Source organism: Crocodylus porosus, unplaced genomic scaffold (genome assembly GCF_001723895.1).
Source record: "Crocodylus porosus isolate Cpor-Errol unplaced genomic scaffold, CroPor_comp1, whole genome shotgun sequence".
NCBI classification, from domain to species: Eukaryota; Metazoa; Chordata; order Crocodylia; family Crocodylidae; genus Crocodylus; species Crocodylus porosus.
The window spans coordinates 143699697-143725599 of NW_017728886.1; the positions used below are offsets into that span (position 1 = coordinate 143699697).

At 45.0% G+C, this 25903-nt stretch overlaps 1 long non-coding RNA gene across 1 annotated transcript in view; it reads right to left on the reverse strand.

Annotated features, from left to right (window-relative positions):
* Positions 1-25700, reverse strand: part of LOC109324625 — a 30624-nt gene extending 4924 nt beyond the window's left edge. The window contains exon 1 of the long non-coding RNA XR_002104972.1: positions 25560-25700. This is a non-coding gene — a long non-coding RNA (uncharacterized LOC109324625). The remainder of the gene's footprint in view (positions 1-25559) is intronic.
* Between the last annotated feature and the right edge of the window lie 203 nt (positions 25701-25903).

Here is a 25903-nt window from a genome sequence, read left to right on the forward strand (position 1 = left end):
GGTCATTTGACCCCAGTATTCTTTCCTGCCATGGCAGGGGGTCGGACTAGATGATCTGCTCAGGTCCTTCCGACCCTAGAAACTATGATCCTGAGCCAGGGCAAAGCCATGATATGCAGCCTGGGCAGGGACATGCAGGCAGTGGATCGCAGCTCTGTCCTGGCTCTGAACCATGCTGTCACTGCTGCAAGGAGCCAGGGCAGAGTCACAACCCACTACCTGCACATCCCTGCCTGGAGCATGGAGGCTGCAGATTGTGGCTCTGCCCCAGCAACAGACCATGCTGTCACCGCTAGAAGAACCTAGCCAGGCTTCAGAGTAGCTCTGTGCCCTGCCAGCACTGCTGGGGCCAGTCTCCATGCAAACCCCAGTCTCACGCTATCACAGCATGGCTGCTGCTGGGGTCTCCATGGAAACCAGTCCCAGCCACAGGGGCAGGAGCTGCTGGAAAATGGAGTCTGGCCACCAGCTGGATCCACCATTTTACCCACCCCTGCTTTAAACCCAAGTGTCAAACCAGTAATATTGAATTAGAAGGCAGAAAACGTCAAAAAGACAGAACATTTCACCAATGACGCTAGTCAATGGAAACCTCAAGAGAGAAGTGACATGAAGGATAGGAACAAAATCCACAATGATTGCTCAGTTCAGTAACATAGGGAAACAGAAACTTAACAAAGTCAGCACCAGAACAAATGAGAATTTTTAGCTAAAATAATCACAGTGCTAGCATACAGCTGCAAGACCTGTAAATCTTCTACAGTGCTAAACAAGCGAATAGATTTTGTTGGCAGTGGTAGCTGGGGGTAGGGGGGAGTACAGGGGATTACTTACAAAAGATCCCAGGCATTCTATTCTAATAGAAAGACCAGACCCCCAGAAAAGTGAACGGAGAAAATGGCCAACTAGCAGTTCCTCTCCACCAAGATCAGAAGGAAATACTGGGCATATATGGGATGCACATCCTGGATACCAACATACAAACTCCTACATGAAGAAGGAAACTCCTGTTCAGTTTTGTATGTAGATACCAAATAAATTAGGGTGCTCATGGGACACTTTACATGGAACCCTTAAATAGGTCTCAGCACCAAGGATGGAAGCTGTAGCAAATGACAGAAGAATGGAAAACACTAGGCCAGTGCTGGCACAGGAAGGAAGACTAAATGACTGGATCTGCAACTACTGTGACTAATGGAGAATGTAAGTGAAAGAAAAAAACAAAGGCAACCACCCACAGAAGCCAGCAATCTCAGGTGTGTGCCCCCTTGTACCCATCCTATGCATCGCCTGTGCCCATAAGTTCTAATAATTCACACTGCAAATGGCCCCAGAAGCACAGAAGCAGCTAATTGCTCCTAGCTAGATTACCAGCTCATACACAGAGTCCAGAATAAGCCTATTGAATTCAGCTGGGCTTTGCAAAGTAAGAACAAAGGGACTGAGACAAAAAGACCAGGGAGAAAGTGATGAAGATTGGCCAAATGTTCCATAGGAAGATGGCAGGGGAAAGGAAGAAACACTGATGATCAGATGAAAAGGCTAGATAGGGAATGAAGTCCTCATTAGCCAAGGCAACTGGGATGAGAGGAGATCTAGGTTGGGATGGAGACTGGAGCAAAAAGGCAGGGAGCAGTGGGAAAAAATAATATTTAAATATGAGATGCTTAGGATACTGGAACCTAATGGGAGAGGAGACAAATCTGAGCTGGGATAATGATTCTAAGACAGGTTTGACAGGGAGACTGTAACAGTTTGTGAGGAGAAGAGAGGTACTGGGATGCAGGCAGTAAGTTGGGAAGGGTAACTGGGCCTGGGAGAATGGGGACAGGGCCTGGAACAAGAATCCTAAGGAGTAGAGTCTGCGTAGGCAAGGAGAACAGACCTGGGGCAAACAGCCAAGGGCAGGAAATAACTACATGTGAGAGGTTTAAGGGAACAGAGCAGAAGGGGTCAAAGCTTTGGAAGAAGGAAAATCTGGGCCCAGTACAGCCCACCTACCCTACTTGATAAGGAACATAGCATGGAAACCAAGATTCCTGAGTCTCACCAGCAGCAAATATCTGTGAAACCCACTGACCAAAATATAGGTCTGATGTCCCTCCTACACTGCTCCTGAGTTTCATGGTTACAAGTGACCATAGTTCATTTAGTCTGATTTTCTGCATGATGCAAGCCAGTAAGTTGCAGCTCGGTACTCTTTGCCAAGTCTACAGACTCCAGCTAGATCAAAGCCTTTCAGTCTTCAGGGCACTAAATTGTGACTGACAGAGAACAGGAGACAGCAGGGTACCACCAATGCCCAAGACCTTTCAAGGTGATCTCAGCAGATGTACTGCACCTAGGCTGCTAGGAAGAACCTGGCACCCCAAGGGCCTTACCAATCCCCCTCCCCAAAGTAGCAATCAGTGTGACAATGAGTGTTCAAGCAAAACACATCAGCCAAGAATCAAAGAGAGAAGTTGTTCTGTCCACTCTCTTACTGGTTCATTCTGCCCCCCACGTTTGATGTCTAGCTGGGAGAAAGTGAAAAGCAAACAAAATACCTCTACCCTGTTCTGCACTGGGAGGGGAAGAGGGGACATTTAACTCTGGCAGGCAGCCAGTTGAAGCCCTGAAACATGTGATTTTAATTATAACCATCATCTTAAAGCAGAACTCCTGGTGCTATAAGCAGGCTGAGTACAATATAGGAATCCCCATTTTCCTCATGGCCCATAAAGGAAGGAGATGAACAGGGGGAACTTTGAGATCTGTAAATCTCAAAGCCAGAAGCATCTATCCTCACCCAGTCTCTAAATGCACACAGAGCTTGTCTGCACCAAGGCTGCAGCAAGCGCAACTACTAAGGGTCACTGAGCATGCCCCATCTGTGTCTTGCCCACCCATGCCTGCTGATGTCCACGAGTGCCAGAAGTTCACTGGTGAGATCACACTAAACTTATTCCCCTATGACCATACCCTGAGCAGCCTCACTGGTATATGCCCAGGTTTGGAGCATGCATGTGGATGCAGAAGGCAAGACACAGATAGGGCAAGCCCAGGCCCCTCCATACCATGGAATTGCTAGTGTGAACAAACCCACACTGAATAAAGAACTTTAAAAAGCAGGATTAATGCTTAACTTTGACAAAAATAACATCACATTTTAACTATGCCCAATAGATTGCGAGCCCATCACCCCTCCTGTGAAACTGCTCTGATGTACAATTACTGTTGCTGCCAGGAAATTTAGTCTTATTGCAAGGTTAGACTTATCAAACTAACTTCCAACAACAGATTTTATTACACATTTTCCAATAAGATCAAAAAGGCCCCACATGAAGTATCTTTGTCATCTGTAAGTGCTTACATACAAGAATCAAGTCCCTTCACCTCTTTGAATAAAACGGGGTAACAGCCTACTATAGCGCTTAAAGAGAGAAACTACTAGCAGAAATAATAGGTTTTGATATAATGGTTGGAAGAATACAATTGGGGAAAAAAGTTTCAGGTTGAATAGGAACAGAAGCAATCCAACAGATTGTTAAAAAAAACAAACAACATTTTGAATTAACCCATAATATTCCATTTGATCCAGTGTCTTTGTGGCCGTTGGGCTTCAACTATCCGCTCTCGAGCATCCCTTGCCCGTGAGATAGACGTTGGGTGTTCTCTGGGCTTGCCCTTTTGACCAAGCAGGTGTCCCTTCCACAACTTGCATTCCCCGTTCTCACCTGCCATGACTTGTTGGTTACTCAGTGGTCGGGGTTGGCCGTCGGATATACTCGGTGGCCCACGATTCGCCCAGCAGTCCTTTCATGGGGCTCCGCCTCCCCTACACCCAGCTTCACTCCTCCTCGGGTGCGATTGCTCCTTGTTGGCTTTGGCCGGCCTGTGGAGTTGTGTCCTTTCCATTGGCCGCCCCGAGACACTGCCTGACAATGAGAAATCTGTCTTCTTGGCTCTGCCTCCACTCTGCCTTCCTCCTCCCCTCTTGCCCCTTCTCTCAGGGAAACCAAAAAAAAGGAAATCTCCGAGGTGCTCCCCCCTCAGCCCCAATACATGGGGTAGCTCACAAATCCTTCCCCTCCTTAGCCCCTTCTCAACTGGGGAAAAACAAAAGGAAACTGGTCGTCCTAGCAACCCTATGCCCAAGCCTGCTCCAGGGCTAAACTACGCCAGGCTCCAGGTCTGGAGATGGTCCAGCGTCTTTGCCGCAGCCCACCGTCTCTCCAGGCCGAAGAAGCCAGTCGGGGTGTCAGCCTCTGCCAGCTCCTGGCAGCGGGCATGAACCCACACACCATGGGCCACACCCTCCGCCAGCTCCCAGAGGCATTTCTTGCAGGACCAGAGGTTCTCGAGGAGCACCACGTTGTTGCCTGCACAGAGCAGGGCTGCCTCAAGCTCTGCCATGTCCTCCTCCAGCTCCTGGGTGCAGTGGTGGATCTCGCTTGCTGCCAGCTGTGAATACTCCTGGCAGAATGACCAAATCTGGGTCTTCCCCATGTCCCACAGCCGCCAGGAGGGGTAGTCTGCTTGCGCAGCCTCCCAGCTCCTCCAGAGGTGGGCAAAGCAATCCCTGAAGTGGGTATCCTGGAGCAGGCTGATGCTGAGGCACCAGTAAGGGGCCCACATGCATGCTCTGCCAGGCAGGCTCAGTTAGCAGCAGACCAGGGCGTGGTCTGAAAGGCCTGACAGGATGATGCAGCTGCTGTGTACTAATGGCAGGTGGTGCTGGGTAATGTAAAGGTGGTCGAGGCGGGCCATGGTGATCCCACTGGCACTCATCTTTGCCCAGGTGTATTGGCGCGCATCAGTGTGGAGGACCCGCCAGGCGTCGCCCATGGTCCGCAGCTTGCGGGCTGAAGGCAGGTGCGGCTCTGGCCCCGTCCTGTCTAGCAGCGTGTCGACGGTGCAACTGAAATCCCCACCCACGAGGAGCAAGTCAGCATTCTCACTGGCATCACACAGGAGGTCGCCCAGGGTCTCTAGGAAGGCTACCCTCTCTCTCCCATTGGTGGGTGCACAGACATTGATGAGGAGCAAGCTCTGGTGTACCAGGGTGATGTGGACGGTCAGCCGCCGGCCAGGGACAACCTCTCGTGCCACCGCTGAGTCATACTGCAGCTGCGGTGAGAGGAGGGTCGCCACTCCTGCACTGAGGTTGGTGCTGTGGCTTAAAAATAGTAAATAGTAAATAGTAAAAGTAAAGTCTTTCTTTCTCTCTCTCTTTCTTTCTCCCCCCTCCTCCTCCTCTGTGGCGTCATCCACCATTTTTATTTTTGCCTGCCGGCGTCCGCAGCTGATGTCACCGGCCAGCCATAGCTGTATAAACAAGCAGCTGATGAGCCGTGCAGGTTCTCCCTGCCGCTTCTCCTGCTCCACGCCTCCTGTCGCAGGTACGGAGTTTACTTGTACATCCCTCCCTGGGACAGTCTTATTTTTGGTTTACAAAAAACTAGAACTCTGTTCCAAAATGATACCTTTTATTAGACCAACTAGAAAATGGCAAGAAAATTGTCCTTTTCTGCTAACTTTTGGGATCATAATCCCTTCATCAGGCTCTGGGAAAAGTGTAGATAGTACAAGATGGTAAAAGTCTCCATAGGTAGGAAATAAACTTCATTTTTCCACAGAGGGAGGTGAAGATGGAAGTCTGTTCCTCTGGGTCCATGAGAGTGTCTTTGTGAGCTGTGTTGAGTAGCTCTTTGATCAGGTAGAATTCCTTCCCTGGAGGTGTCAGATGGCCAGCAGGGAGGTAAAAAGACTTCCTTGTTATTCTGCAATGAAATTTAAAATTCAAAATTGGCTAAAATTCGGCATCTTCCATGTTTCAGGGATGTACTTGGTAGCTGTGTTGGTCTGAGACAAAAAGACATACAAAAAACTAGAACTCTCTGTTCCAAAATGATACCTTTTATTAAACCAACTGGAAAATGGCAAGAAAATTGTCCTTTTCTGCAAGCTTTTGGGGTCAATATTTTTGGTTTTATATTTTTTAAATTTTACTTTTTGAAATTTAAATAATTTGTAAACAAACCAAAACAAAGGAGATTTGAAGCAGAAAGCAAATATTTCATTTAAAAGATCATCAAAAGATAAAGTACTTTGGAGCCTTTCCAAAAATAAAAAATATAGTCTTAAAGTGTCAGAATGAAATGTTCTGACATTTTCAAAATGGTTTCTTCCTTTTTTCAACTGAAAATATTTACCAAAAGAAAAAAAATGAACCTACCTTTGGTCCTAAAACTCCTTTTTTTTTTCTTTTTTCTTTTTTTTTGGTGAATTTACTATTCATCAAAAAATGTCATCCACCTCTACCCTCTTAACTCAAATAGCCAAAGTTTATGTAGCTGTTCCAAACACAATGACTCTTATAGATAGACACATGGGGCCACACAAAGGACACAATTTGGTTTTTTTCCCCACTTGCTTTGTCAAAGCCTAGAAATTCCTCATGTAATGTTATATTAATAGAAAACTAAGGTTGCAAGGGCAGGAACTCAAAAATTAAGGAGTGCCTGAGCCACCTTAGTTCAAACTCCTCGCCTCTACACATTTTGACATAGTTTTCAATTACATGATCTTTAGACCAAAGGTTCTTAAACTTTTTAGCTCTTAGTTTTTCACTCATTTTTTACTACAGTGAAATAATAAAGCAATTCTTCTCTTGCAAAGAACTCAGAAAGACCACCACAACAGGTAAGAATGTTTATAACGCTATGAATTCCAGGTATAAATCTTTGGGTTTCTCTTGCAAATCATGTTTGCAAGACTAGCAGTGCCAACATTGTGTGGTGTTGCACAGTGTCCTTGAAAGGATCTCAAGAAACCATGAGGTGCTACAGCACTCCGGTTGGGAATTCCTGCTGTAGACTGTACTGGCTGCTGACAGATGTGGAAAAAAACAAACAAAAATAGCACTGTACCAGAAGAAGAAGCACTCTAGTTCAACCTGGCTCCCCAACATCTGCATAGATTGCAGGCTTCAGCGGGGCTTTTGGGCATGTTTATCTAACAGCTGATTCAATCAGCTATTAGATAAAAGTGCTAAAAAGCCCTGCTGAAGCACACAATCTATACAGACCTTGGGTTAGTTGGGTCAATCTAATGCGATGCCTCTTCTGGGCATGTGCTGTGCTTGGTAAGGGGGCATGCTAAGCTTAAAGAAAAGCACTGTTTTGTTTTGGGGGGTTTCACGTCTGTAAGCAGCCTAAGATGCTTTAAAGGAGTTGATAGATTAGGCCACTTAGCCAGGGTTATGTAAAGCACATAGCACATAGGCTAAAGAAAATATAATTTAAGGAACTGGTAATCAGCAAGGAAATGTTATAGGTAAGAGAATATTAGAACTAGTGTGAAAGTGTGAAATGGTTCTGTAGGACTGAAGTAGGGGATTTTTCATTTCTAAGCTAGTTTCAATTATTTTAAAACACAGAATAATAAAATTAGGTATCTTTATCAGTTCAATACATCATGCAGGCCCAATCCACCATGTGCTTGGAGAGGGGCTCCCTACAAGTCCAGACCTTTAACAGTAGTTGGGAGAAGTGGTGGCAGTGTTAAGTGCTAAGACTCATAGATTAACAGCAATCAACACTGCCACCAACACACCCTACCCCCTACCAAACTTCCAAACCCAGGGGGATCCCTTTTCTTCACATCTAATGTGCACTTCAATTTTCCCCAACTGATTTGGAAGCAGGGGAAGTGCAGGTTATAGGCTAGAACATAGAATTTCCCATCAGGATTAGGAACATTTGTAATTGTAATAATGAGACTTCTGCTGTGACTCACTTGTATTGTCTGGTTCTATATTCTCTATAGTACCATAGCTACTCTGGTTACAGAAGTTGTAACTTGTGTAGTGGATTAGGCAAAAGACTGAAGGAAAACAATAAATAAAGCCAAGGTTAAGACAGAGTTGATGGCTTCCTCTAGAGGACTGGATTCCTCAGGGTTCCTTTGCAGTGGTAGGCAAGTCATTTACACCACACTTTTCACAGTTGACCTCGAGCTGTGTGTTCCTAATTTTCTGGTACCAGAAATACTAAATTCTTAGAGCTGAAACTGAAGTCAATAGGAGCTGTGCTTTGAGCACATAAATTGGCTGCATAGTGCAAGTTACTCTAAAAGAAATTGCATCTCAGTTATCTCAAACTGAGCATTCACAACTATTAGAAAAAAATGTACCTTAATGTCTGTACCTCACTTTCCTCACCTGGAAAATGGGACCGATACTGTTTCCTAACCTCATAGGGGTGTTGTGAAAATAAGATTCTTAATATTTGTGAAGAAATCCACTCTGATACTTGAGCCATGGGCATCACAGAAACCCTCCTCCCATAAGGCATTTAATCTTGTATTCAGAGCAAGGTTTGAATACTGGGCACCAAATACCCTAAGGCCACTTATTGACTAAAATACTGAACAGTAGGACTGTGCAAAGCTTTGGATTATGATTCAGAGATGATTTGGATGATTTGGAGGCCGAATCTATTAATCCAAATTGAATTGCTGGAAGCTTTAGGCTTTTCGAATTGATTTGGAGCTTCTGAATTGCTTCAGAAAAGATTCAGAGCTGATTTGGCCATAGGAGTTTAATGGGGAATTAATGAAATATCTATAACTTTGTTGTCCTTTGGATGAAACAGTCAGGGATGGTAGCCCCTACTGAGAGCATGATCCGTGCCATGTTTCAAGGTAATAAGTACAGACAGGGGTTTCTGCGAAACAGCACCTCAAAGTTCTGAAAGCAAAACACGTGTCGTGTGTATGTTAAACCATGGGGTGAAAACTGCAGGGGTAGTGGCCCCTGATGAGGCCACAAAGCCTACCAAGTTTCAAGGAGATAGGTGCAAGGGTTTGGGGAAAAGTGCAGCTCAAGCTGCGGACAAGCAAAAACTCATGACATGGGTGACACTGTGTGTGTTAAGGTGCAGCAGGGTGAAAGCTGCAGGGATGGTAGCCCCTGCTGAGGCCACGAAGCCTGTCAGCTGTCAAGGAGATAGGTGCGGGGGAGTCTGGATTCTGGGGCCCTGCACCCCTCGCTGCTGACAGGCAAAACTCGTGACATGAGTGCTTGTGCAGCTGTGTCTGTCTTGGGGCGTTGGGTGGGGGAAGGGACGACTGCAGGCCTGGCTGCTAGGCTACTGTGTTACCAGTTGCCAATCAATCATGATTCACTCAAGGACCAGCTCAATACACAGTAGCTAGCTAATGTAATGAGTTTATGAGCAAGGATTAACACCTACAAAACCACAAACTAAGAAGAGGAAAGAATCAATACAATCAACTGCCCCAAGATAGACACAGTCAGTTGCACAAGCACCCATGTCACAAGTTTTGTCTGTCATCAGCTAGGGGTGCATGTTCCCAGAACCCCTGCACCTATCTCCTTAACAGCTGGCAGGCTCCATGGCCTCAGCAGGGGCTAGCAGGCCTGCAGTTTTCACCCCGCTGTGCCTTAACACACACAGGGTCAACTGTGTCACAAGTTTTGCCTGTCAGCAGCCAGAGGTGCAGGGGCCCAGAAGCCAGACTCCCCCTGCACCTATCACCTTGAAACTTGACATACTTTGTGGCCTCAGCAGAAGTGACCACCCCTTCAGTTTTCACCCTGCTGTGGCGTAACACATACATATGACATGAGTTTTGCTTTCAGGAATTTGGGGTGCAGTTTTCCCGACCCCCCCTCTCCCCCCCCCCACACACACACCTATCTCCTTGAAACTTGGCAGGTTTTGTGGCCTCCACAGGGGCTACCATCCCTACAGTCTTCAGCCTGCTGTGCCTTAACACACACAGGGTCATCTATGTCATGAGTTTTGCCTGTCAGCAGCTTGAGGTGAAGTTTCCCCCAAACCCCTGCACCTATCTCCTGGAAACTTGGCAGGCTTTGTGGCCTCCGCAGGGGCTACTATCCCTGCAGTTTTGACCCCCACTGTGGCTTAACACATACACGAGACATGAGTTTTGCTGTCAAGAATTTGGGGTGCAGTTTCACCCAAACCCCTGGACCTATCTCCTTTAAATTTGGCAGGCTTCATGCTCTCAGCAGAGGCTACCATCCCTGCAAGTTTCATCTGAATCAGATACAAAACAAAGTTACAGATATTTCATTGATTTCCCATTATACCCTATGGCCAGTTCTCCAAAATGGCTCCGAAGCTTCGGAGCCAATTCGGCTGAATCAAAGTGGGAAACCAATCTGAAGCTCCAAATCAGATCATTGGAATCTGAATCAGCCGGACCCAAAGCCAAATCAAATAGCTGCCTATTTGCACATGCCTATCGAACAGCTACTTACAAAGACAACACTGTCCATCCTGGGCACTGAATGCAGCAGGCTTCTGAAAAAAAAAAACTGCATGTGCTTATGTAATAAGAGACTGTATCGAAGTGCATGCATTAGAAAACTGAATTAAGGTTGCATAGATAACCTTAATTCTGGCATTTCCTAACTTGAGTGCTTAACTTTTGTGATCTGAATAATGTTCTTTTAATGCAGGTGTGGTGTGCACACATGCAACACACACACACATATATAACCAAATCAATCATTTATTAGTGATTAATAATACAGCACAAACGTGATGTGCCAGTTGTATGGCTTATATGGTTTAGCAGGGCACTAAGATGCCTGCTACTCTTGGAGCAGAGATAACCCAGGTGCAGGTTGCCGGGACAACTAGTTAATAAGGGAATTGGCTGCACCTGCACCTGGTCAGCTGGCCAGAGGAGGCAGGGCCCTAGGCCCACATAAACCCAGGGCTAGGACCAGGAAAAGGCTCCCTGCCAGCAGCCCAGGAGGAAGGAGCTCTCTCAGAGCAAGCAGGGGGGAGAGGTCTGCTTTTATGCACAGCCCTGAGATGCGTAAAAGATGGAGCACTCCTGGGGTGGCTATAAGGTTATAGCCAGGCAGCTAGAGTTTATTATAGCCCAGAAGCTTGTGTTTCTGTTTTGTTTGCCACCGGTGGCTTGGGCGAGACTATTAGGGGATGGAGGCCTCATAGGGGACCCACAGTGGCATAGGGATCCCGAGCTCCAGAGAGGGCACAGCATTGGGGGTGCACTGACCCCGAGCGCCCGTGAAGCGCAGTGTGAGACAGGGTGGCGGAGAGCCCGAGCGCCAGCGAGGGCGCAGAGTGAGACCGAAGAACGTCAGTTCCACCAACGAGGCTTGGGGAGTGGTAAACGGGTGGTTTGGGCCACACATAGCCCATAAGGCTAGGGTGCCCCGAAACACCCAATACAGAACAGGGGCCCACAAGCAATTTAGAAGCCCCAGGGCCAGTGTACAGCAAGAAACTGTGCTCAAAATGAGCAAAAGGCAGCCTCCCTACTGCATATTTTCCATCAAAGATGTGGCGGGCAAAAATTGAGGCTGCCCTTTAGGCCAGCTTGGCACGATAAGGGGGCTTTGGGAAAGATCATGGCGACCCCAAGGACCACAAGCTGTTACATGGGGATATTGGATGTGTTCATATAACTGAGACTATATTGAACATTTCTTATGTGAGAGACAAACCACTGTTATCATAGGAGCCTGTTTAGTATGTATTCAAGGTAGAGGATAGGTTTGTGCTTTATAAACAGAGATATATAACAAATGCTTTTCTGAGCCTGAGCTCACTTGATCAGATGCTATGAAAAGACATGCACAGAGCAGTGTATCAGATACAGTGATTTGTGTAAAGAAGACAGGGAAGGGATGGAGAGGGAGCAACGCTGAGAGGCAAACAAAAAAAACAAGGGATAAATGGGTCACAAAAATTAATCCAGGTGCTGGGATAAGAACCCGTAGTCCCTGTTTAGGCCCTACTTAATACAATCCAGTCTGTGGATGACTTCTTGTTCTGCTGTTTTGTATTCAAGTTCATTTTTTAAAGTGTTGTTATCTAAGAACAGCTGCTCTGAGATCAGCACTGGAATGTCCAGGGAGGTTAAAGTGTTTACAGGATTGCAGTTAATAGAGGGTTGATGGGATAGTTGCTTGTGTATTCTACCATAAATATGTACACTACTATGCAAGACATGGAAGGAAATATATACCCTGCCACTTGGTAATACCAGCTGTTCCCCTGAACTCCAGTCTGTGCAATAGTGACTGCCAAGACGTAGCGCCCGCACACATCATCATTTGTCACCGCTAACTCACACTTCACAGTGCAATGTTTTCATAACAGCATCAGTCAAGAGTAACAGAAAAATTTTCTACTGGCATGAATTCTTCAGGATTTCTCTCTTTTTTATCTTTCCACCAATATTTCTATTTTACTAGGCCTGATCATTGTTTTTACGTAGGGTGGTTGCTCCTTTGTCCAAGTTTGTAGCCACTATTTCTCATGTTGTTTCTTGTTTCATCCGTGCAGCAGCAGCAGGATGAACTGCAATCTCTCAATCTCTACAGAAGAAGAATCACATTAGACCTCGCCCAGAGATTCATGTGGTCAATGGGAGCTCTCCCCTCAACTTCAATAGACATCACCTTTTTTCATTTGGGCCCAATTTAATACAGCAAGGGGTTAACAGCAGCAAATAGTCCAAAACCAGGAAAATAAGACAAGACATGAAGTGACCTAGAAGGCATGTTAACAAGTACCAAAGACATGAATAAAGTATAACCATGTATATTTCAACATTAACAGACTGGATTTATCATAAAGAACCATGGCAACAAAAGGCAATTAATTCACATTTATTCAGATTACCATAGAAACTGGACCAACATACCAGAAGTTATCTATAATTTCTCATTCCAAACATTCAAGCATAGTCTATAATTTCCATAGTAATTGCCTACTTGTAATAACCACAAAAATATTATAAAACCTCCATAAAATACTGAACATTCTTTACATAAAAGAGATGAAATATGATTAAAACTAAAACCTGCACAACCTTAACACACTATTTCAGATCCAGAAAAAGCTTTAGGTACTGATTATACTAACTGTATTCCATTGTCACAGGGTAGCATCTCCAGGCATGGCCAGGAAGTCCCTGGAGGCAACAAAAAAATTCCTTTACCCTGCTCTGTGGGCACTCCACCCTCCCCGCATGCCACCTCTTGATGTTAATTGCTATTAAAAATACAGGAGGATGCCCTGGTCTTAACTGAATGACCCACACCTGTCTGTAGTCCAAGCTTTATAGGCTAATTGTGTGGCCTCTTTTGATTCCTACACCATGCCCCAAGCCTAGCAGACATTGTCAATCCTTGATGCTCTCACTTCACACTCTCAGCCCCTGCTCTGGGCTGCCAGACCCCTCAGTCTCTTCCAGACCCCACTGGTGCCCCTCTTTCTCTAGGGCCTCCCTGGACTCCTGAACCCTTCTGGTCCCACTTTTCCCAGTCTCTCACTAGGCCCCTGGACTCTTCCGGCCTGACTCTACTTCCAGCCCCTCACTTTATTCCCAGCCACTCTCTAGGCCTCTGGACCATTTGGTCCCACTTTCCCCTTCCTTTTCTGTTAGGGCATGGTCCATTGGCCTTCCCCCTCCATGGTGTTATCCACAAGGCAGTAGGGGCTTAGGTCTTCAGGAGCCGCATGCTTGCCTTTCCCTGAAGTGGCCCACATGTGGCATTTTGTGGAAGCTGCCCACCACAGGCAGCCCCCCCATGCCAACCAACCCCAGTAGGGCACAGTGTCAGGTCTTACCCAAAACCAATCTCTAAGCCATCCTGATCCAACTATCCTAGCCCCTCATGGACTCCCCCCTGATGTCACATGCCTCTCCTGGGCTGCAGGCTTCCAAACTCCATCCTTGCCCCTCTTGGGCTACAAACCTCCAGGTCTCCTGGCCCAACCTCAATCTCCTCTCTAGGCTCCTGGTCCCAGCTCTCTCTCTCTAGGACTTCATTTCATCAAACCCTTTACCTCAAATAGCACTACTATAGCCAGCTTCATCCTGGGCTGCATGCCCCTTGACCCCTTCCTCTTGGCTGTGGCCACATATGGACCAGGACCTAACTTAGGCCCTGGCCCTGCCTCAGGCCAGTTAAGATCCCTAGGCTCCCCCAGCTCTATCAGTCTCTGCAGTGGCCTTTTTCAACTTTTTGACCCTTCTTAGGCCCTGGCACCACATGGGCCAGTTGGGATTCCAAGGGTCAGTTCTCTAGATATCAGTCCTCCCTCATCTGTGGGTCCACCCTCTTGGGCCCCTCCATAGATCTCTCACCCTCAGTTCCTCGCTCTAGGCTCATCCAGCACCCTCCAGAGGTCCCCTACCTGCATGCCCTCTCTGGGCTCACCTGGACTCCTCATTAGGCCCCTGTACACTCAACCCTGCTCTCAGGACTCCAGACCCCATACTGGGTCCCCAGGAACCTCCTCCACCCCCAAATGTCCTTCTCAAACCTCCAGATTGGTTCGGATGTTATCTCTGGGCTGGCATTCCGGAGCTGTAGCTGTCTTGCTCTACAGATGTTCACCTTGCAGCCTCCACAATGTTACTGCCAGCCCTGCTCCCAGGGTCTGGGCTTATATCCTGCCAAAGCCCAGCCCTCCTCCAGTTACATGACTCCACCATTCATCACTCTCTTAATGAATATCATACAAACAGATGGGAAGAAAAATGCACTTATCAGAACAGGAAGTGGCAACACAAAGGCTAGAAATAAATAATGTCACTGAATGAAGCAGATCAGCTGTGCCGTGATGTGTTGTGGTACAGCTGATCTGCTTCACTGCACAGAACACATGTCATCCTTTGTCCTGCTCTTGATGATACAGGACAAGGGGTCATGTGATCTTCCTGCTTTCCCTGGTCACCAGACCTGATCTTCCACAGATGGATCTGACTGGGCGTGTCTACACATGCAAATAATCCAGAAGCAGTTTACTCATAAGTAAACTACTCAAGAGTAAGCTCTCCCGGGTATGGGTCTACATGTACAAGGATGCAGAAGCAGATTTACTGCTACTAGCCAGCACTGTTCTTGCTTCCTGCAGCCCTGAAACTGGCCTCTGCAACAGCTGGCAGAAGCTCTAGGCTCCCCCTTGGTGCTAGCCCAGAGGCCAGGAGACACACTTGGCAGGGGCTGGAATATTGTTCCCTGCCCCTGGGAGCTGCTTGCTGCTAGGGTGGGCTCTGCCACCCAAACCTGGGCAGAGATCATGTCCTGCTGTCCCAGCACCAGGGAGCTCCTAACCCCTGCTCCACAATCATGGGGCTGGAACTGAGAGATCCTTCTGCTGCGGATCTCCCATGGTCACAGGACCCGGGTTGGGAGATGCTTATCTCCCACTGCCAGCTCTGCAGTTGCAAGGTTGGTGCTGGGAGATCCTTCTCTTCCAGCACCAGCTTTACAACATGGGAGAAAAGGATCTCCTAGTGCCGGCACTGTGATCAAAGCCAGGACTGAGAGTTCCCTGTTTCCAGGGCAAGGGGATCCTCCCTGGCAGCAGGGAGCTCCTCGGGGGTACCAATCTCCTACCCAGCTGCCTGGCTGACTGACAGCACACTTGCTTCCAGTCAGACATCTACAAGTATGTTACTGCACAATTACTAATCATGAGTAAATTTGCTGCTTGCATTTGCAGGTAGCAAATTTACTTGTGATTAGAGCCAATTTCTGTGCAGTAGCATCAGCATGTGTAGATGTAGAAGCTTTGTGTACTGTAATTAGCTTTACTACATGGTAGAACATCTCATGTAGATGTGCCTACTGAGAAGGTTAAGCAGGGCTTTTCTCTGCCCAGCCAGACCCAGGGCATGGGTCTGACTGAGCGTGGAACACAGACTTTCCTGATGATAAAGAGGCACGGTGAAGCTTCCTGGGTATCTCTCTAAGTGGGGAAAGCAGGGAAGCACTTTGGGGGCTTGAGGGCTTCCCAAGCCCGTACAGCACCTGCCAAGGGTAGTGGGAGTGCAAGCAGCTGAGGCTGCTTGTGCTCTTCCAGCACTGAGGTAATAGACATCCACCACCATAAGGCAGTAGTGTCTATTGCCACCTTTTGTTGCACCACTGATTTTCCTTTCATGTAGTGCAATACAGGTTTGACATCTATTTGCTCAGCAAAATGTTTTATACCAACCCAAATGAGACATAAGAGAAACCACTGAAGTAGAGCAAAGTTTCCTTGCAGACCTGAGTTTGTTGCTGTATTTACTGGCTGACCATGCTGTGAAAATGACCCATCATTTCTGTGTATTGCACTTTGAAGTGTTTAAGAATTTACCGGTACTACAGAGGTTAGCAGCCATTTTGCTCTCAGTTGCTGAAATCTGGTTTGGAGGATAGACACATGCACATAGCATTTTTTGTCCAATGAAGATTTACTTCTCCTCATTCCCATTCAGTTAAATGAAAAAAACAAAACACTTTCAGCCCTGAGCCTACCACAGAGATGAGGGTAGAATGACCTTTACCTCCACAGTCATTTCAAGATCCAGTTCTGTGGATAGTAAACACACATACTGGAACATGTGTTGCAATGTACGTGCAATATATATTGCAAAGCATGTTGAAAAAGATCTCCTTGTAAGAAGATGGCCAACAAGGAAGTTTAGACTTGGTTCGGGATGGACACCTAACAGTGCTAACATTGCGTGGCACCCCATGACCCCCTTGAAAGGACCTCAAGAAACCACAAAGTGCAACAGCAACTTGGTAGAGAACCACTGTACTAGATTATATCCCATCTGTTTCAGTATGCCTGCTCCTATGTAAAGCATACTTAAGTGCTATGTATATGAAATGTCCATTAGCACCTGCTGCTGCTCAATTATTTCAAATAAAAAAAGTCTGAAAAGCAATTCAGTCTGATCAATGTTACTGGCAAAAAGGAGGAACCTGCTAATGCAACAAGAATTTTCAAGTACCAACACTATATTCACTTCTTTACTATTTCCTTAAATTACTTCATGTGTTGAAAAAGTAGCTGAGAAGTAGGCATTTTTAGGTCAGCCTAATGCATCATTAAAGAATGTGAAACATCTGCTGATGTGGTTTATTCAGGTGCTCCGGTTGAGTGAATTTTCAGGAATCCACTTTTTTAAAAAGCAATGGACAAGACTAAGGTTTTCTGGCTATTTGTTAGTTCTGACTGATGTTTTATAAAGGGCCAACATATCCATAGAGCAAAACATACAGGTGACAGGAGAATTAGTATCTGATGCAGGTAAACATTTATTCCAGAATTTAAAGGACAAAAACAGCTGAACATAAAAACATAAAAAGGTAGAATTCAGACTGAGTCTGTACTATATAGAGACAGCAGAAACAAGAAGATTCCCATTGACTTCAACAAGCTTTCAATAAAATCCTTAGTGAAGTTATAGACCACTGTAGCATTGTTGCTTTTGACTGGATTATTTCTGATATACACCAGTATAAAATGATTTACCATTGTAAGTGAGAAGCCAGGAGGGTATAATCAAGAAAAGTAAATGACTGGTTAACTTTTTTTTTTGTCTGTGAAAATACCAATAAAGTAGTCACAGCAGGCTAAATAGTTTTTTAGTGTGCAACTAGCATTTTCTTGAAAAGTATAGCCAGTCTGTCAGAAGAGAATGAAAATTCAGATGGATGACTACAGCCTTGCTCATCAAGAGCTAACAATAAATAGTAACAAATGAACTCTAGAAGTTTGGAGTTTGGTTCAGAGAAATATCAAAGATTAATATCTTTCAGCTTTTTGTACAATTACTCCTAATTCCTAGGTATGACAAACAGAGATTCATAAGGATAGATTCCATCACAAGATTTCACTACTTCTAGTGCTTCTAGTGTTTCAATTACCTTTATAATTATTATAAAAGGTAGCATTTCCAGTAGTATTCTTTCATTTCTGTTTTCCCCATCATGTCCAGGAAGTTGGGAGTACCAAAGTAATTTAAAAAATAAGTAATACAAAATCTAATGGCCTACCATAAAAGCTTGCTTCTCACTTGGCTTGAGTTTAGAGCAACTACTCACACTAAGGAGGTGGCATAGAAGTCATAAGTCTTGAATTATATCCCTGATTTACTGTATAATTTTGGGTAATTCTCTGGAGAGATTATCACATGCCCTGGTGTAATTCCCATTGTTATGCAGGCCAATGCCAGTTACACTGGGACTGGACTAACAAACTGCTATCCCAAGGTAGCTGCCTGTGTGAGGTTATTAAAGAGCCTCGCCAACAGAGCAGGTAAAAACCTATTTATCTGGGGTAGACATAGACAGGTGATACCTGAACCAGTGGAGTTGTCCCCAATTCTTTCACAGGTAATTCTTCACTTAGCTAGATAAAGATACCCTAGTTTAGAAGTTTGTGTCATCTGCCCACTTGTTTAACATCAGTCATAACGCTTGTCACACACTATAAACATGTCAGCTGTCCAGACTTTAAGTCAGTTAACTTTACAGGGCTAAGATTAAAATATAAAATAGATATGCTTACCTTATGGAGATCTTGCAAGACTTAATTCAATTTACTCTTGTAAAACACTTGGAAAAAAAATCCCTAGTTCAAGTAAAATTAAAAATTAAAGTGTTTTATTTAAATAGCAGTCTCAGCCAAGTATTTCATTCTCATCTCTAATGTTAATTACAATGGAGCATGACCAGACTGTGAGAAAAGCCCTGTTTTCTCCTGCCTGCAAATACAAGATAATCCTTACATAAAATATTTAGGCTGAAATCTGTGTCTGAAGACAGCAAAAAGTTGCGTCTAGCCAGGGTATTTATATTGCCCAAGTTAACTGGCGCATCCAAATGCCTCACAACCTACAATATACAGTACATATAAGGAAGTTCTTTTTGAGCTCTTTGGGGACATAAGTATTCTGTGGCTATGAAAGTCTTCTCAGCCAATAGATGTGTTGTATGTGAGGACCACACTTACCTTGCAGTCTTAAACAGGGTAAGAATCAATTACTTTCTTCAGAAACATGCCCCTGTCCTTCTGGGAAGGGGAATTCCTGCAGTCTAAAGTGAGGTTTAATGAAGTGTCTGAATGTTTCAGATGAAACATGTAAGCTTATGTAACAGGCAATCAACTGGCCATCTTAAAATGACATATATTGTCATGGCTTTGTTGATATCAATTCACACAGCACGGGGATCCGTCCTCAGGATTTGGGTTTCATTGTCCTAATTCTGCGAGATACTAAGGCACATATGTGATAAGCAGTACCACTTACGTCAAAAGCTTGAGGTTCTCTAGGTACTGAGGCCTCCTCCCGGCAATGTTTTTGAGATCCTGTATAAACTTCCAGCATGAAGTTATAGTGCTTAAAACAACACACTTGCTAATATGTTTTCTTGAATCACTGACTGCCTTTTCTGTGAGCCTGATAGGAAAGAAAGATAATCAGTCCCACTGGAACAGGTTTGCACTCCCCTCCAGGAGAGGGCAGTGACGACTCACATTAGGGAGCATGATACAGGCCATGGAAACTCCCCAGATACAACTGTTCAGAAAGTTTTGCGAAGTAGAAAAGCTCCATTCAAGCATCATTCACAAGATGTACAAACTTGCATTTTACAAAGGGGTAAATAGTAGAGCTGTTGTTGATGCAAAAGGGACAGACAAAGGAAACAAATATCAAAACCTTTATATCTTTTCCTGGGCTTTTGACAAAAGCTGGGACTCTCTCTTACAACCTTTCTGGCTTTTAGGAAGGTTAGAAGATAAATTGTAAGTTCTAGTAAGTGGAAGGTGATTGATGGCCTACTGCTATCTCTTATAAGAATCAATCTGCTTTGTGCTTTCACCAGTGGCAAAGGAAAAGGTTTTGTGTTCAGAGTGACCCAGGGATTATCCTTCCAAAGTGGCTGAGAGTTGTGAAGAAGCTGTCAGGACCTCGTCTTCCTCTAAGCCACAAGTAAATCCACTAAAGATATTACGCTGGCATGAAAGCAAGATACTTAAGGCCCTGCTGCACATTCAAATTAAAGCTGAATAGAAACCACCTACACAGTTGTTAAATATTTTTAAGCACTAACTTAATAGCTGGTTGGCTCTTTTTATAGCTGGATAGTCATTTTTATTGTGTGATAATTACTTTGCAAGTGTAGCTAGTCTCAATTTACTGCACAGTTAACCAGTTAATCGTCTGATAATTACTTTGCACTTGTGGGCAGTCTGATATTTTTGCATGATTAACCAGTTAATCGCAAAATATATGTAACATGTAGCAGGGGCCTTAGAGAACTAGGCCTGTGAGACCAAGATGGATAAGAAGCTATTTACCATAGCTCCCAAATGGTGAAAAAAAGAATAGACCATAGGTGTGATTCAGAAATATGACTACACGAGAGAGTAAACAACACATATGGAGACCAGCCTGGTTTCAGATCATCTTTTAAGTGAGATTCTCAGCAACCATGCATTATGATAAGCAGAGGGGAAAAGGAGCTGTGGCTTTAAGAGACTCTGGCATGAGCCAGCTGGATTGAGCTGCTGTGTTGTGCTAAAGTTTATTACACGGTGCTGATGGATTGGAAGCAAGGCACTAAAAGTAGACTCCTGTCAGACCCTCTGGCTCTTAGTGATTACTGAACAACACAAGGTACCAGGAGCAAAATGAACCAAGTAAACAACCTGAAGAGAAAAATGGAGCAGAAAAAAACCTTACTTTTCAATGTGAAAGCTCCAGCAATGGATGATTTGTTACTTGCTGATATTTTGTTCAACCAGAAGTAGGACCAAAACCGGGCCAAAAGAAAGAATGCTGCACTAGTATAAAGTATTATGGGAGCCACTGAGGACTTGCACATACATCAAGAGATACAGCAAGAAGAAATGAATTATGATCCAGAGTCCTGGGATTGCTTGTCACTTCAAGAAAATGATAATGTGACTATGGTGGAAAGAGCTGTAGACACTGTTGGCATCACATGAAGCTGTACTCCAAGTGGACTGCTGGCATGCAGGAACAGGAGATATCTTCTCCAAATCACACAAGAGAGGGAGAACAAGGGGATTTCTCAGACAGTTTACCTGGGGAGGTCTCAGCCAGACAACAAACACAACAGACCAAAATACATGAAGCCTACGGGGTGGTGTATCTCAGCTGTGGCCATACTGTGACAGGGGACAGACAGCATAGTAACAGATAGGGTAGAAAGCAGAAAGCAAATCAGAAAAATCAGTCAGGGAGAACAGGGAAGGAAGCAGAAAGCAGAGCAGAAGTTCGGGCAAGGGAGGGGATCAGAGTGACACCTGGAGGGTACCGAGCTAATTGCTGGGCCCCACTGATGCACATCCATTAGTTCCATTTAATACTGCCTGACAACAGTGTTGTCATCTCAAGGAAAACTTACAAGTCGATGTGACAGTATAATATATCTCCAAGATTAACTGAGCAGTTTGTTCATGTAATTAATAAACTAGCTGTATAGTTCTTCAATGCTGTATTATGTTAATAATATTGTTGTGTGCAAGGGCAATGTGGGGAACCACAGATTTGAGATGCTCAGACATGACCCAGTTAGAACAAGTGGTTCTGTTGTACAGAAGCTAACCGTAACAATATCACTCACCTAACTCTCAGCTACTAAACAAAACAAATCTCTGTCAGATTCCTCAGCTCTGAGTCACAAGGGCCTCATCAGCAGGATTTGAACATGCAAACCTACTGTAAGTCTGGTAGGCCAAGGGCTTGACCAGTGGCTTCCAAACCATTTTATAGATATGATTTTAATAAGGGAATGTGATAGCCCTGCAATTACAAGATGCTTTATATTTTCACCTCTCTCTCTCAGTTCATTTTGAGGTCAATGGGAGTTAAATGTACCCTGCAGTGGAAAAATCATTAGGCATAGTCCCGTGTCATTATTTCTATATTTTCCATGTCAGACTTTGCAGGGCTAGCAAAAAGTTAGTCCTCATACAGCACTGCTCTAGAGGGATAACTTTCTGATTAGCCATTCTGCAGAGCAGCTGCTCAAGAGCAGCTTCTGGATAATCCAGCCCTTGTCAAGGATAAGTCTGTGATCCTACCACCATGCCCAAAATCGCCCCGCCTCCCTACAGCAAAAGCCAAGCAGCAGAAGATGCTGAGCACACTTGCGAAGTACAAAGCCTGCACAACTCCAACTGACTTTGGAGGACACAGAGGACACTCAGCAATTTGCAATAAGCCCTCAGGGTCTGTGTAGATGAAATGGGGGTTTACTTCACCCTAAATTGAAGTGGTGGGTTTTTAAAAACACCACTTCAATTTAGGGTGAAGTAAACCCCTGTCTCGTGTACACCCATGTCTTACCTGCCTCTCTGGCGGTGGGGAGGGGAGGGCAAGCTGCCGGTGGGCGCAGGGGTCTCTGGGCTGCAGGGGTAGGGGAAGGAGACTGGTGCTTCCTTCTGAGGTAGTGGCACCCCCCACTCCCAGGTGGCACCCACCTGCAGGCACCCGACCTGGGTGGTCCCGCGGGGGCACCACAGCTGTGGAGGGAAGGAATGAGTCCCCATAGAGCTCATGTAGGCAGGCTCCAAGGGAATTAAAAAAAAAAAAAAAAAAAGGTCAGGCTTGGCTTGCTGCTTTTTCTTTTTTTTTTTTTTTCCTTTGGTGGAGCCTGCCTTCCCGGGCTGCTGCCAGGCTGCCTGCAGAGCCCCTGAGCCTCACAGGGCCTGGTGCTTTGTTCTGCAACTGTAGGGCAGCAAACTAAAACTCTTCAGAGGGGTTTTAGCTTTCTGCATCCCAAAGTCATTTAAGGAGCATTACACTGCCGAATGTGCTACAGCGGCTGGAATTATGTGCAACATGCCGCCGATGCATGCAAACACCAATGCCATTAAAGCGGTGCAAAAACATTTAACCCACTTTGAAGTGTCGTGCACACACGGCTCTCGTTTCATCTACACGCGCCCTCAGTGACTGGGCTCCAAACGCAAAATTAAGCTGGTGTTCCCCTCCCCACGTCAACTTCCACTTGTGTTGCTGGCTGGCTAATTTGATGCTTTGTATATGGTGACCTGCTGACTGTTCCTCATAAACAGAAACCTCTGTACACCCGGAGGTTGGGCTTTGAAGGCTGAAAGCTGTTTAAAGTTTCGGTGCCAAGTGCATTACTTTCCAAATAAATTACAGTGTCCAAGATTCTTGTCCAGCTCCCCACAGGCTGTATCTGCAGCTCCCGGCTGCTATTTCCAAACACAAGCGGTACTCTTATCAGGACTTGCAGGGCCTTCTCCAGTGTCCATATGCAATAAGCAGGAGACTTCTTAATCATTTCTGTGGGTGCTGAACCGGGCTTCTAACGTAGAGTTCAGCTCACATAGAAAAGTCAGATCTTTTAATGTGGTTGCAACAATTAGGGAAGTTTTCACCTGAATTGTGACGGTTGCTTCCAAAGTTAGAGCTTGTCTTACAAATTTTAGAGATCTGTCTTACATTAATCCAAGTTTAAGCAAACAAAGAGGGTGAGCGGAAAGAGTGCAGGAGAGAAAAAAGTTATAAGGGGAAGCCCATGAGTCTTACACTATTTGCTTTATCAAGGAGAAAAATAGTAGTACTAGACCCCACATGAATCCTCCTCAGAATGTTTTTGGTTTTCATAACTGCATTTTCTGGCTTTAAAAGTGTTTGTTCCTCCTTTGCTGCTCTGTGAAACGTGCACACAAGCAAGAAGGGACACCAATTAACTAATTATGTAGGAGAAACAGTGAAACCATCCCACATAAAACCACTTTTAAATATACAAAATAAATGGAAATTGTTAGCTCTGAGGAACTTGAGGCACGCAAATATAGATAGAAGTGAGATTTTTAACTTGATCTTTTCTTTTGCCAATAAGATGATACCACACTTTCTAAACTTTTGATTCTCCCTTTGGTCCACACACAAAACCAGTCCCTTTGCTGAAACGTTATTCCTCTTTTTCCCCCAACAATCGTCCCATAGTCTTCTCTCATACCCCTGTCTCTCCCACCTTCCCCTCCCAATTAGGACTATCCATTCAATTTCTTCTTTTAAATAGGAGATGAATTCTTCCACACAATCAGTGTAGCTGGGCGTTCTTTGTCTGAAAAGAGCCGATTAAAGCTAACATTCACAAAACTCCATCTTGCGCTCTTGCAAGATTAGTTCACAGGTATTACATATTCTTTCCCTGCAAACTTCCTCTGGGCGATCAGAACTCCTGAGCCCTGCTTATCAGCACTGAGAGTTGGCCTTTATGAATTAACCCTATAAGAGGCATCAGTTATACTTTATATCAGCTGCTACCAAGTTTCAAGTTTTTTAAAAAAGTGGAGATAGAGGAAAGAGGGGGATCACTACTTAGCCTGTATAAACCTATTTATTCTGGTCATAAAACCAAAAAAGAAACAATGATTACTGTCCTATCATGAGGAACCAAGCTTTATCATTACAACTGGGAAATTGATTGACAGAGGAGACATACTGCTGGATAATTCGCATGGACATGATTAAAATAGGCTTGTTACTAGGCTTCATTTGTCATGTATTGAATTTAAAACCATTATGGGAAAAAAGCAGAGTGTGGGATGAGATGCACTGAATACGCAGAAGAACAAAAGGAGGTACGAAAGAATACTCACCTCCGTCACTTTGATTTAGCATTAGAGAGAGAGAAACTCACAAATCCCAGGCAAGGGCACCTTTGTTTGTAGGAGGCTACACAATATTAGGTGCCACTTTGTGACTGCATGGTTCACTCCCTGAACAGCAACCAAGTTGCTATCTGAAATGATTGCAGCTCAGTCAAAATGACAGCCAGTTTCCTATTCGCTGTGGTACCTTGCACCTGTAAATTTGCCACAGGAGACAGAGGGATTCACAAATAAGCAGCAGCAGGTTACATGGATGCAAGAGAATTATAATCGCCAATGCTTTTGCGAGAAGATTGTCACAGCTACAACATCACTAACACTACAACAGCCAATAAGACAGACGAGTTTAGCCATCACAGAACTGCCCTGGGGTGAGCAGAAAGCCCTATTAAAAGGGTCTAGAGAGAGACAGAGAACCCTGCATGTAAACCTAACTGCAATTTCTCTGCAGTTACTTCTCACATTCCTATTTTTACCTCTTTGTTCCTTCTAACATCAGCAACACAGGTGGAAGGGAAGTGTGAGCAGGGGCCCAAAGAGAAGAGAAAACACAGGAGAAGGAAGTTCAAAGCAAGGATAAGGCTTCTAGGTGGCATTGTGGACATTTTACCTCCGTAACTGATTCCGGCCCCCCCCGCCCCACACACACACACCTACACCTCTGAAGGAACACATTGGATATGCAGTTTGTGCCACAAATGGATCCACATAGCTAACATGTCTGATGTATTTTGTACTTTTGCCTGCTAGTCAACAGCAGTCAGATTCTTGGGGCAGCAGGAATGCAGCACTGCTCCAATACAGACACTTCACACGACTGCTACAAAGGAGGACCGAGAGAGAGAGACAGAGATTGAGTAGGCAATTAATTTCCTCCCAACCCTCAAACTTGGAACAAAATCTGCAACATCCATGTCTTTTTTTCTCTCTCTCTATTCTGTGGCCATCAGTGTAGTATCTCAGCCACTTTTAAAGTTAAAAAAAGCTGACAGAGAACAGCTTTCTTCCTCACATACATACACCTGTAGCAGGTGGTGAAGGGTAATTTTTGTCATTGTAATTACTCACATTATGGGGAAGCCATATTGAAGAGACAGGCCTTCCATTTCAACCTGGAGAAAATAAGATTCATTATCTGTATCTTCATTATTCTGTAACTGCCTTGGAGGAGTTACAGAAAAACAGGTTGGCTGCTGGGACAGCAGGGTGCTCTGCTCTTCTTATCTTTTGTTTGACTGTTCTTGATTAATATGCTTGTGAGCAGTGAAGCCTGATAGACCAGGCCCTGCCCACTGAGCCCTTTCTTCCTCCTGACTGAATGGCTGCTGAAATGCACCTGACTGAGTGACTGCTGATACAAGACAAAAGTGATCCAAGGTTGACTATAACCATAAAAAACCAGTCACTGGGGT